Raw genomic sequence first — 13,365 nt, forward strand, 5'->3', positions numbered from 1 at the left:
AGGGAAGTAATTGGTTCACAATTTCCCAAAAGAACGCCACTACAACAAGGTAGAACTAGCGCAAACACTCCCCTAACAATTGCCAGCTAGGAAAGAATGTGTTAAAAAGAGAACTAAAGATTCGGCAGAAAGGGAAAAAGGGTGAACAAAAACAAAATCAAAATAGTAGTACTCACCTCCAAGATCAATAGAGAAGAAGCATAAGAAAGAGTCGGCACACAGAGGGTAAATGTAAGAGCAATATTCAGCCAACAAAGAGTAGATTGCACTTGAGAGAAAAAGGAATAAGAAAAGGAAAGAGTCGATTACTCCAGGTTAAACCAAAATGATTTGAGAGATAGGGAAGTAATAGGTGTTCGGCCAAGATGGAAACCGTTTGAGAAAAGATGTGAGGGAGAAGAAAAATCATGGACAAGCAGTTTGGAGAGAGAAGTAGTATCGCAAGCAACTAGGACCAAAAGGTACTTCAAAAACACAACTCCGCTTCAAAAACAAAAGAAAAGAACCTCAATTGTAAAAACCCGAAAGAAAGGAAAAAAGAGAAAAATAGCAAAAGAAACAATAGCTATCAAAAATGGGAATAAAAAACCACACAATTTCGGCACCCACAAGCTTGTGACCGAATTGGCATAATGAGGAATCTCACTTTTGGCCAACTACTACCACCCCTTTAATCCTCTCTTAAAATTCCTCCTCACATCACTCCTACCGATCACTATCCAAATCCCTCAAAATCCCTTTTAAATATCGGCTACACAACTTCCCCATCCCTCCAAACACTCCAACCACCTACTAACTTCAGAGTTCCACTGACATTCAATCCCTCAAGTCCCCTAGCAGAAGTAACACGCCACTATTCCCTGAACCAGCAAGCTTTTTATGACACATCTTAACCATATTTATTTAAGAACCCTACTGTCTAGAGACAAGGTTTATTCAAGCAAAAATAAAATTTTGTACAAGCCAATGCTTGAACTCAGGACTTCTCCAACACTTCTCAAGACACTTAACCACTGAAGCAAGCATGCATTTATGCATCACAACACATAAAAATAAATACTTAGATTTTTGGAGCGTTACAGATCCCTTGTTTCACTTCGATAGTATAATTAAATCGGGTCGATGCAGAAGAAATGAATGCATTTTTACACTATTAAGAAAAGAAAGGAAAAAAAAATATACGACTCAACTCTAACATAATTACTCTAATATAGTGACCCTTTTAGGGACTTGAATATTCCCCAACTATTCTGGTCCATTTACGGTTATTGCTTCTGCGAAGATAGTGGCTAAATAATATAATTGTTCGATTTTCTGTAATTTTTTCCATTCCTCTGTGTAAATAACCTAATATTGGTTCACAGTCAACAACATCTTCACCATCTAGAGTAACGATGAGACGAAGAACATCATGCATTGATGGGTGGTGAGGCCCTATATTGACTATCATAAGGTCTTTTTCTGTAGCTGATAGATTCATAAGTTTTTCCTTGATTCATTCTTACATGAATTGCTAAAAACGAAAACAAGTACATCAAAATGAAAATTTAATAAATCGACTAATTCAAAATTTACAAATTAACGATTTTTTGATTTCCAAATATCCAACTCACCAATTAATTCTTTATAACGATTTTATTTGTCTTTGATAAATAAGATAGCAGTCGTTGATGTTTTCTTAGAATTTTACGTAGACCTCTCTGAGATAAATAGTTTTTTTCATGCAATTCCAAATGTGAAGTAAGTCTTCGTATCTTATTGGTGAAACTAACTATTTGAAATTCAACAGACCCCCTGTTTTTTATATTTTCAGAGAAAGAGAATTAGTATATGATCTATTTGAAGCTGCCACCAGTATGAGAATAATGCATAATTAATTTTGTAACGGAGGAGTGGCGGCCGATCTACCTTACGGCTGGATAGATAAATGTTTGGATTTCTGTGATATTTTTTAACAGGAATTATTGAATATCAAAAACTTATTACGCGAAATCCTACTTTTTTAGAATGAGTTGAAGGGATAGGCATTTTTGGTGGAGAAGAAGCAATAAATTAGGGTTTATCCGGCCCAATGCTACGAGCATCTGGAATCAAATGGGATCTTCGGAAAGTTGATCATTATGAGTGTTACGATGAATTTGATTGGGAAATCCAGTAGGAAAAAGAAGGAGATTCATTAGCTCGTTATTTAGTCCAAATCAGTGAAATGACGAAATCTATAAAAATAATTCAACAGGCACTGGAAAAAATTTCGGGTGGTCCCTATGAGAATTTAAAAATCTGATGCTTTGATCGAGAAATAGATCCAGAATGGAATGATTTTGAATATTGATTCATTAGTAAAAAACCTTCTTTAACATTTGAATTACCGAGACAAGAAATTTATGAGAGAATGGAAGGCCCAAAGGGAGAATTAGGAATTTTTCTGATAAGGGATCAAAGCGGTTTTCCTTGGATATGGAAAATTCACCCACCGGGTTTTATCAATTTGCAAATTCTTCCTCAGTTAGTTAAAAGAATAAAATTGGTTGATATTATGACAATACTAGGTAGCATAGATATCATTATGAGAGAAGTGGATTGTTGAAATGATAATTTATATGAAAGAAGTAGAAGATATCAATTCCTTTTACACATTGGAATCTTTAAAAGAGGTCTATGGGATTATATGGATGTTGGTCCCTATTTTGACTCTTGTATTGGGAATCACAATAGGTGTACTAGTAATTGTATGGTTAGAAAGAGAAATATCTGCAGGAATACAACAACGTATTAGGCTTGAATACGCCGGTCCTTTGGGCATTCTTCAAGCGCTGGCAAATGGAACAAAACTACTTTTCAAAGAAAATATTCTTCCATCTAGAGGCAATACTCGTTTATTTAGTATTGGACCGGCTATAGCAGCCATATCAATTTTACTAAGTTTTTCAGTAATTCCTTTTAACTCTTGCCTTATTTTAGCCGATCTCAATGTCGATATTTTTTTATGGATTGCCATTTTAAGTATTTGTAACACCCCCTAACCCTTTTCCGACATCAGAATAGGATTACGGAGCATTACTGGTCACTACAATTTATATCACGAATTGTATAAAATTAATCATTATAAAGTTCAATAATTTATCTTATTGACTCATAAACGGACATTCGGGGCCCAATGAAGATATTAGAAATAAATCGAGACCTAAATAGAAGCTTATAAAATTTTCTTTAATGAACAGCACCACACGCCTGTGTGAACCAAAGACACGCCCGTGTTGTCACCCCGTGTGACTCACATGGGTGGAACACGCCCGTGCTCCTTACCCATGTACTTAACTGACTTATTGCTTATGAATAAACTAGCTTCAGACAGCCAAGACACACGCTCGTGTGCTTAGCCTGTGTGGATTTTTTTTCAATTCGAATCTAGTGTAGTTTTTATACGGCCAGGCACATGCTCGTGTACTGTGGTCATATGCTTCACGCGGCTGAGACACACGCCCGTGTGGCCATACCTGAGCATTCTGTTTGCCAAATTTTAGATGCAAGGGACACACGGTCTACTCACATGCCTGTGTAAGGGCCCTGTGTCTCACACGGTCTGATCACACGGCCGTATGCCAGGCCGTGTGGACTCAAAATAAACCTTATAGTTCAAGTTTACCAACCCTGCAAACTTCAATAACAAGTGAAATTTAAATCCAATCTTTCAACCAATCCAAAACATGATTAAATACATCTATTTCACATTAAAATCATCAATGTTACGATCCAACTCGAGTGTATTAGTAAGTGTTTAACATAAAACTCCTAGACAGTGTACTTTGGTACTAATTGAATCAATTTAAATTAAACTATATAAATGACCATATTATAAACATAAACTTTGCATTCATGGGTTAACCATTAACATTCTTACACTATTAACATTTACATTCAAAATGACTTCCAAAAGACAACCTAGATACATGCCATTTCTCAAAATAAAATATGTCATCGAGTATTTAAGTTTGGGCTTGGCTTGGATGCTGAGTTGTTAGTCGCTTTCGTACCTAACCTGCGTATGGAAACAAATCGTATGCTGAGTATACACTCAGTGGTATTTCTATAAACCAACACTTAAATCATTATTAACACAATATGCATTTAAGCTATTGACTTCAAATCTAATAGCACTACTTATATTTAAAATTCTTTCTTAATGAAACATTTACTTCAATAATATATCAATCAATAACAGTAGATTTCTAGTACAGTAGCACAGTCATTCAGATGTCCAGTACAGTAAATTTACCCCTATTAACATAATTCGGACTTTGGAAGATACACGGATCCAACCAACACACCAGTATGGCACATTGTGCCTTATCGACTTTGCCGAAGTAAACAGTAGCAGTACGGTACATAGTACCTCATCAGATTAAACCGAAGCATCGAAAACAGTACGACACACGAAGTGCCTTATCGACACAAAGTCGAAGTAATAGTACAACACTATTAGTGCCTCATCGACCCATGATCAAAGTATCCTAGTACACTTCCAATCCTATGACATGCCAATTATAACCAACCTAGCCTGACACTATTAATAGGGTATTCATTTCACTTAAATTTTTAGATAACAGTCAATATACATTGCAATTCAAGTGTTCACAACTCAATTAAATTCAATACAATAATAGCATTACTTACCTCTATATTACTTACCATATATATATGTAAGTAATGCAATAAAAATTTTTAAGTTCGGTTTATAGAAATACAAACCGTAAATTGTTCGGATTACTCCCCGTCAACTTTCTATTTTCCTTTCTTTGTCGATGTCTCCGGTGCTACGTTAGCTACGGAAATTAAACAATTTATACTATTAATACAATAACAATTCACAATAAATAATTAAATTTTCTATTCAATTCAAACCTCAATTTTCAATTTAATCCTAGTTAACACTTTTACTTTTATCACTCAATTCATACTTCATTACTATTTAATTTCTTATCATATTCACCTTAAACATTAGACATCCATGGTAAAACCTAGTTTCAAGTTTCTTTCAATTTAGTCCCTCAAACATAAAACTTATAACTTCCTTTACAATTTAATCCCTTAATCAATTCTAACTTGATATTTATTCAATTAAATCCTAATTCAAGAATTTGTTCAACATAACCGATATCTAAAAATCTTCTAACTTTCAAAATTTTCACTTACATCAAGTAATATTTGTTTTTAGAACTCCAAAAACATCAAAATTATAAAGAAAATGACTTAATTGACTTATCAAATTAAGCTTCAAGCTTCAAACCCTAATTTCCCCTTTTTCTCTTCTCCTTTCTTTTTCTCCCAATTTTTCCCCACTTTCTGTTTCTTTCCTTTTTCGATTTTGTTTCTTTATTTCTTTTATTTTTTTATTATATGCTTTATTTTATTATTATATTATATTATATTATATTAATATATTATTATATTAATTTCTTAAATACTAAGTATATAATATATGTACATTATATATACACACGGAATAATATTTTCCATACATTAGGCACTATTCCCTTTTATGGGTTATTTATTAATTGAGTCCCTTTAATTTTCTTTAGTCGATAATTAAACTTTTACACTATATTCAATCTAGTCCTTACACTAAATTAACCTTAATTCAAGCTAATTCACCTAGCCAAAATCTAATTAATCACTCTACTAACATTCGTAAATATTTTTAATAAATATTTACGAACCCAATTTCTGAAATAATAGGCCAAAAACTCGATTTTCGATACCCATAAATTTCAGGTCATTACAGTATTGCTCCTGTTAGACTTCTTATGTCAGGATACAGATCAAATAATAAATATTCCTTTTTAGGTGGTCTGCGAGCTACTGCTCAATCGATTAGTTATCAAATACCATTAACTCTATGTGTTTTATTAATATCTCTACGTGCGATTCGTTGAACTAGAAAATTTTATTTTACCTATTCCTTTCGTTCTAGAAAATAAGTTGAGTTGATAAACTAAATTAGATAGTTAGATATGAGTGAAAGAAAGCAGCTTATAAATTCGCAGTAAATTAAACAAAAAAAATAGAATCTCATTTCCTATGTACAAGAGTTAAGTGGAAGAAAACGTAAGTGGAAGAAGTCTTTACCCAAGACGGTTTGATTAGTCAATCTAGCTTGAAGCGGGCTCAAAAGATCAACCGTATAATGGATTTCCATACATGTATTGCTAAACAAACGGGGGATTGAACAAAAAACGAGTGGATGGTTAGGAACACCAAAATACATAAAGGACTGGTAATGGAGATTATGTAAATTATATAAAAAGAGACTTCTGGATAACATAAAAAGAATACTAATTGGGGCTTTAAATTCGTAGAAATGACTAGGTAGTACTCCCCATGATTCCGGTCCAGAGTATCCTCCTATCTGCCGGTTAAAGTAATGACTATCAGGAATGAAATACTCCTTTACTATTTTTTAGTTTAAGCCCCATTCATGGTTTTATCATATCCAAGTAGAATAGGAACGAAAAAGAAACAATAAAGAATAAAAAAGAAATCTTTTTTTTTATTCTTTCTTTCATAAATATAGAGAGATCTAATCCATGTCATGATTTATGAGCTAATGGAATGTTTCATTGTTTTCGTAATAGACGGAAACAATGGGTTAAAATATCTATTGATATTCTACAAGAAGTATTTTATTGAAGGCTTAAGTTATTACTCAACAAATAACAATTAAAATTATGAACGAGTGAGATCAATTCAGAAATACCTTTTTTTTTATTCTTCAGAATATAGCAGACAGAATTCCATTGGTATAATTTTGGACCTTCCAGTCTATTTTTTCTCTGTCTATTCTACAACCATACGAAGATAAATAATACTAATTAGGTCTTAAAATTTATTTGTGACCCACGAGGAGCTTTATGAGGCGAAAATCTCATAAATTATACGCCCCTTGGTTGAATCATAAGCACTTACTTCACTTTTGTTGACTCTATCCCACGTTGGTAAAACTCTCCAGAAACATAACCTAAAATCAGATCTTCATTATCTAAAGGAATCCGGAGTGGGAGTGATTTACTAATTAAACCTTCATAAATCCATTTTTTTTGTTCTTTTATTCCATGTAAAACTTCCTTGATGTATCAACTACCGTAGGGCAGGAGGAGTTCTATTAGACAACCCGTGCTTTTTTTTTTTGCACAAATGGATAGTTTCAAATACAATTCGTATACCGGACAGATTACCATATATAACACAAAATTTCTCCACCGATTCCTTCTAGTCGAGCTTTCCGGTCTGTCATTATACCCCGATAAGTAGAAAGAATTACAATCCCCATCCCGCCTAAAATCCTAGGAATTTGCTGATAGTTAGAATAGATTCGTAGACCTGGTCGACTGATCCGTCGTAAATTTAAAATAGTTCTATGTGGTCCTTTTCTATTCCTTCTATGTCGTAGGGTTAAAACCAAAAAATATTTGTTGCGTTCCCAATGTTTCCTTACGTTATCGATAAAACTTTCTCGTAAAAGTATTTTAACAATGTTTTCAGTGATGTTAGTAGATCCTATTTGAATCGTTCCTTTTCTATTCATATCAGCATTTCGTATAGAGGTTATTATGTTAGCAATAGTGTCCTTACCCATGGTAAACTAAAATTTTTGTTGCTCCCGAATTTTGATATAACCAACGTGGTCTTTTTTTTTTTACTTAGTAAAGGTATATACGTGAGACACAATCTACTAATTAATCTATACCATTCAAATACTCTAAATACTCTAACTATACTTGGGTCTCATCTTATAATACCTCGAGAGCTAATGAAACTATTTTAGTGAAATTTAATTGTCGTAGGGATTAACTGTGCAATTTGTTAGCAAATAGATAATATTAGTGACTATTTCGTAATAAATTGAAATTCGATGTCCAAAACGTAAGTTTACCCATTTTTAATTCCCATATAGTAGACTCCATCGATTTCTCCTAATTTTCCCCATTGTTTCTATTATTATTCATTCATTTATTATGGAACTGCCTGCCGTTTCCGGAAATAAATGGAGTTTAGTGGTCCAAAAATGTCTTGGAAATTTAGCCAAACTTTTAAATTTAAGCTCCAAGAATTAACAACGGGGGCAACGGAAGACCGCCATGGACATCGCACCAAGCGTAGCTATCCACGATTCAATCCCTCACCATCCTCTCTCCGTCGATACCGCTCTTTCTTTCCCCGTCATGTCTCATCGCGTCATGTTATTTTCTTCCCCGTTCTCTTTTTCTTGTAAAATTTAATTTTCAGCTCTTAGCTTGCATTGTCTTATGGTTTCATTTTCATTTTCTATTTGACGGATCTTCAAGTTTTATTTCATTGCTTTTAAGCTAAGTATGACAAGCTCAAACGCCTGGAATTTCGAATTTATTTTGTTTTTAATGACATTTTTCTCGGTTTATATATTTAGACAGCGACGTGTGTAAGAAACTGTTCAGGAAATGGGAGAAGTTGGACGATTCTCGTTTCTCCGTCGAGACTGTATCAGGCGGCATAACGAATCTTCGTGAGCCCTTGTCTTTTTGTTGTTTATTATGGAAAATTAACGTTCTACGTAGAGGAGAGAGTTAGTTTGTTCGTAGTTATTAGAACGATTTTTCTAGCACAATTTTCTTATCGTGTTTCAGATGGGAAAAAGAATATGAACTAGAATTTTTTTTAAAAAAGTCCGTAGCACGAGGCTAGAGATCGGTTTAGTGATTGTTCTCGTGTTTATTTTATATTATCTTTTTCTTTTATTTTATTTTTTGCGGTTTTTGGTTGAGTTTGTGGCAATTTATTTGCTAAGCGTGAATAAATTTAATGCAGTGCTAAAGGTTTCTCTGAAGGAAGGAAATGGAGATAATGTGGCTGTAACAGTTAGATTATATGGACCTAATACTGAATATGTCATCGATCGGAAACGTGAGTTGCAGGTATTCCCGCTATACTTGTTCGATGCTTCTTTCTGTAGAAAATTGTCTTCGAAAATGTCGTATTTTTTAGCTGAATGATATTGGTGCGCATAATATTAATTACCTTCATAATGCTCAAACCTTGCTTAAAAGGAATTGTTGGACTTGGTTTAGGATTTCTTTTGAAATATGTTTCTTACATGCATGTAATTGAGGTAGCAAAGATATGCTTAGTAATTCTTTTTGATGTTCTGCTCAACTAAATTCTAGCTACTTGTAATTATTAATTCATCCCAATCTTTTATTTTTTTGGTTTCATTGCCATCTTTCTAGTTGATGGCCCTTTTCTTTCCTTTCTTTACTTTTTAATTGCTCACTTCATATTGTGTTTAGGCAATCAAATACCTCTCGGCTGCAGGATTTGGTGCTAAATTGCTTGGAGTTTTTGGAAATGGCATGGTGCAGTCTTTTATAAATGCACGTACCTTAAACCCAGCAGGTAAGCATAAGAGAGATTACCCATGGGAGTAAAACTGCACCTGAAATTGTGTTCTTTAGAAATCAGAAATTTGAGAAGATTTATGCCTTGAGCAGCTTAATCCCATGTTTTGCACTGGAAGCATGCTTAAGAAATTTGTCTTCCTCTCTTAAAGCCTTTTATTTCCCTGTTTATTGTATAACTATTATTGATATTGACATAGTCTCATAGTATATTAAATTTAATTTAAGAAGTCACTGACTTCTTTGCAAGTAATTACTACCTTTAGTATTGGAGATTGTTCTTTAACTCAACTGCTAGCTATCGTTGGGCCTGCAATCTTTGCACTGATAATTTTATCTATCCCCTTGACAGACATGAAAAAGCCTAAGCTGGCTGCTGAAATTGCTAAGCAACTTCGTAGATTCCATCATGTGGAAATTCCTGGTTCTAAAGAGCCTCAACTATGGGTTGACATCTTCAAGTTCTTTGAGAAAGGTTTGGGAACCAACTTTTTCCACATGATTTTATGTCAGTTTTTTACAGCTAAAATAAATTTTAAGTATGTCTTCCATTGTAGTGACTTCAGTACCCGTTTTCTTTCTTTCATTTATTTCCCAATTTTGGCTTTTAAGAGAGACATTCATTGTCTGGGGTTTGGACTGATTACAGTCTGCTATTGTCGATGGTCCTCACTAATGCGGGACTCGTTTAGTTTGTTCTCAAGATTATTGCCTAGCAGTACACGATGTAATCTAATGCTTTGGGGCCTTCTGTTGCAGCATCTTCTCTCCGGTTTGAAGCTCCCGATATGCAGAGGAGATATGAGACAATTTCATTTAAGGAAGTGCACGAGGAAGTTACACAGCTGAAGGTAAAATCTCTATTTATATATGGTTTATTCATCTCATGCAGATGAAGGAAAGGTGTTACATGTTTATTGGCTTGGAAGATAAGGATGATTATGGTGTGATTTGGTGTCTAAATTTTTTAATTCAAACCAATCCAAATTACAACAAGAATCATCTCCGACAAAACGGAAAGAATTTGGCTTGGTTTGGTTTCTTATTTGGTTTTCGCCTCAAAAGTCAAAATCATGTAAACTATGACATGAAAAAATAATGAAAGAAAAAGTCATCCCTTAAATTTCGAGTGTGTATAACTTCTCCTCAGAGGAAATTGTAATCTAAATAATGCTTATATATTTTAGACATAAATAAATATGTAAAAAACTTCCTCGAATAAGATAATAAAATAATAGTATATATTATATTATTTATTTTTAGTTTGGTTTTTGGTTTGGAATTTGGGTAGGCTTTAAAATATTACGAAACTAATATATAATTTGGTTTGCTTCCGAACTGAAATTTTTTAACTCCGAAACCAAACAACTCCAAACGAAAGCAATGGGTTTGATTTGTATTTTTGGTTTAACCAAATAATACTCAGCCCTATCAGGAAGTCTTGCTGTTCTGTCTTTTATTTTTTATTATATATTGATTCTTGTAAGATCAAGAACTTTATCCCAGTTCATGAGAGTATCTCTTGATGGACCAGGAATTAACAGATCGACTTAATGCTCCGGTGGTGTTTTCTCACAATGATTTACTTTCTGGAAATTTGATGCTTGATGATGAACATGGTATGTCTCTGAACTTATAATCTTGAGTTTGAATGATCTGTTAGCCTGCCATCTTTCCTCTTGTTCTGTTGATACTGGAAGAACATACATACATACATACATACTATTCAGCTTAGGTTACCGGGAGGCGTAGGCTGCTTGCAATGTGGAAAATCTCGAAAAAATGTAATCTGTACTGGGTTTTATTGCTTTCTTGTTAAACCTAACCTAAGGCCACATTCAAGAGATGGATAATAAATCCCCATGGACCTTTCTTTTTCTATTTCTGAACATTGCCTATTTCCAGCCAAAATTAGTTTGTCTAATATGATTGAGATGTCATTATCAGACACTTCAGAGCATTTAAGAATCGAAAGAAGAACAGGGAAGAGCCATAAAGTGCCATCTGTCTGTATTTTCATATTGTTTTACTTGAAATTTTGTCCACTGTCAACTGTGCACCAGCAAATGTCCAAATTGTAGTGTCTATGTTTTCATCTGATTTGAACACAACTTGCAACATGTTCATAGTCGAGTGTAATATGACATGTATGGATACATAGAATGGTGTCTCTACTCGATTAGACATTACTGGGTTGAAAATCTGGCTTTATCATTATTATAAGGGTTTTTTTTCTTCTTATAATTCCTAATAAAGATACTGGCCCTGTCACCGTGATAAACACATAGGATAGGATGTCTTGAGAAATCAAAACCTCAAAACAAAAGAATTTGATGTTATCTTGGTTCCTAATTGCTGGATTTAATCCGAGAATATTTTCTTTATGCTTCCCTTACCTATAAGTTGTTTCAATTTCTTAGTATGCTCACCTAACTGTTGATCTTGTCAATGTCCAGATAACCTCTACTTCATAGATTTCGAGTACGGTTCATACAGTTACAGAGGCTATGACATCGGAAATCACTTCAATGAATATGCAGGCTATGAATGTGATTATAGTTTGTATGCTTCCTCTATATTTTCTGCCTTATAATTCTGTGCTTCTTTTCTGCAGTCAAGTTGTGTATTTGAATAGCTTGATACCTACTGATATTGAACATGGTGTTAATGTAGGTATCCTAGTAAAGATGAGCAGTTCCATTTTTTCAGGCATTATTTAAAACCTGAAAAACCGTATGAGGTATGTAAGGGTATCTGATTAGTTGCATATGTGATTTGAACAATAAGAGGTTTCATCTTGGACATGAATGTAACTTTCTTTTATTTGTATGAAAAGAACATGTTTATCAATTAAAACAAATGTTATCCGGCCTCATTGATGAGTGTTGGACACGGGTATCTATTGAGTTGTTATTCATTCAAACCGATGTTATTCGGACTCGGTGATGAGTGTTGGATATGTGTATCTGCTATGGGTACACTCAAATTTTTTTAGTTTTCCTATTTGAGTATGTTACGGACACATGTAGAATGCGAGTACTTTAAGAGAATGAAGAGTTTGAGTAACTTAGTTCTAAAACTAAATCCAGTTTTGGAAAAATATCTACATTGAAAGCTCCTTGTGTTTAACCGCAGGTACCGGAAAAAGATCTTAAAGCTCTGTATATCGAGACACACGTTCATGTTAGCTTCGCACTTGTATTGGGCTTTATGGGCCCTAATTCAGGTACTCCTTTTCTCCACCTAGCCTTTCCAAACCCAACAAACCATAACATATATCTAAGTCGTATCTTTTTTTTTTTTTCCTGCTAATTGTTGTAGGCAAAGATGTCTGCCATAGATTTTGATTATCTGGGTTATTTCTTCTTGCGGTATAATCAATACAAGAAAGAGAAGCAGATGTGCTTGCACAATCTCACTTATCAGTCTAAAAAAGCATAAGATTGTATAGTGTCATGCCCAAATAGCAAAATCATGTATGCAATGGACTTGAAAGAGCACTTTGTTTACCTTTTTTTTTTTTGTAAAATATTGTTTTTGCATCCCATTTTTGAGAGACACAGTTGAAAAACAAGATTGAAAGAAAACTAGTAGATTTACAGTGATCATCAAATATTAAACGTTCATATCCAAAATTCAAGTTCAAAATGGGTTACAAATCACCAAAAATAGGCGCAATTGATGCATTCGGTTGTGTCAATTTTAGTTAAATTAAGGTTTATTAAAACGGGTAAATTCATTGGTAATGATATCCATAACCAAAATGATTGAATTAATTGACTTTAATAAATAAATTAAATTAAATTAATTTAACTCAATAAATTTGATAACATCAATTATTTTTAAAAGTGGGCGGTCAAATCAATTAAGTAATTAAAACTGAGTGAAAAAATAATAACCAATGTAATAGTTGTATTATGAGTGAATGTTATGAGAG

At 33.6% G+C, this 13,365-nt stretch overlaps 1 pseudogene; it reads left to right on the forward strand.

The window, feature by feature from the left end:
- The first annotated feature begins 8,085 nt into the window (after positions 1–8,085).
- LOC107962628 (probable ethanolamine kinase) lies at positions 8,086–12,937 on the forward strand (annotated as a pseudogene).
- The last annotated feature ends 428 nt before the right edge of the window (positions 12,938–13,365 follow it).

The sequence above is a fragment of the Gossypium hirsutum genome, chromosome A06 (assembly GCF_007990345.1).
Source record: "Gossypium hirsutum isolate 1008001.06 chromosome A06, Gossypium_hirsutum_v2.1, whole genome shotgun sequence".
Taxonomy (NCBI): Eukaryota; Viridiplantae; Streptophyta; class Magnoliopsida; order Malvales; family Malvaceae; genus Gossypium; species Gossypium hirsutum.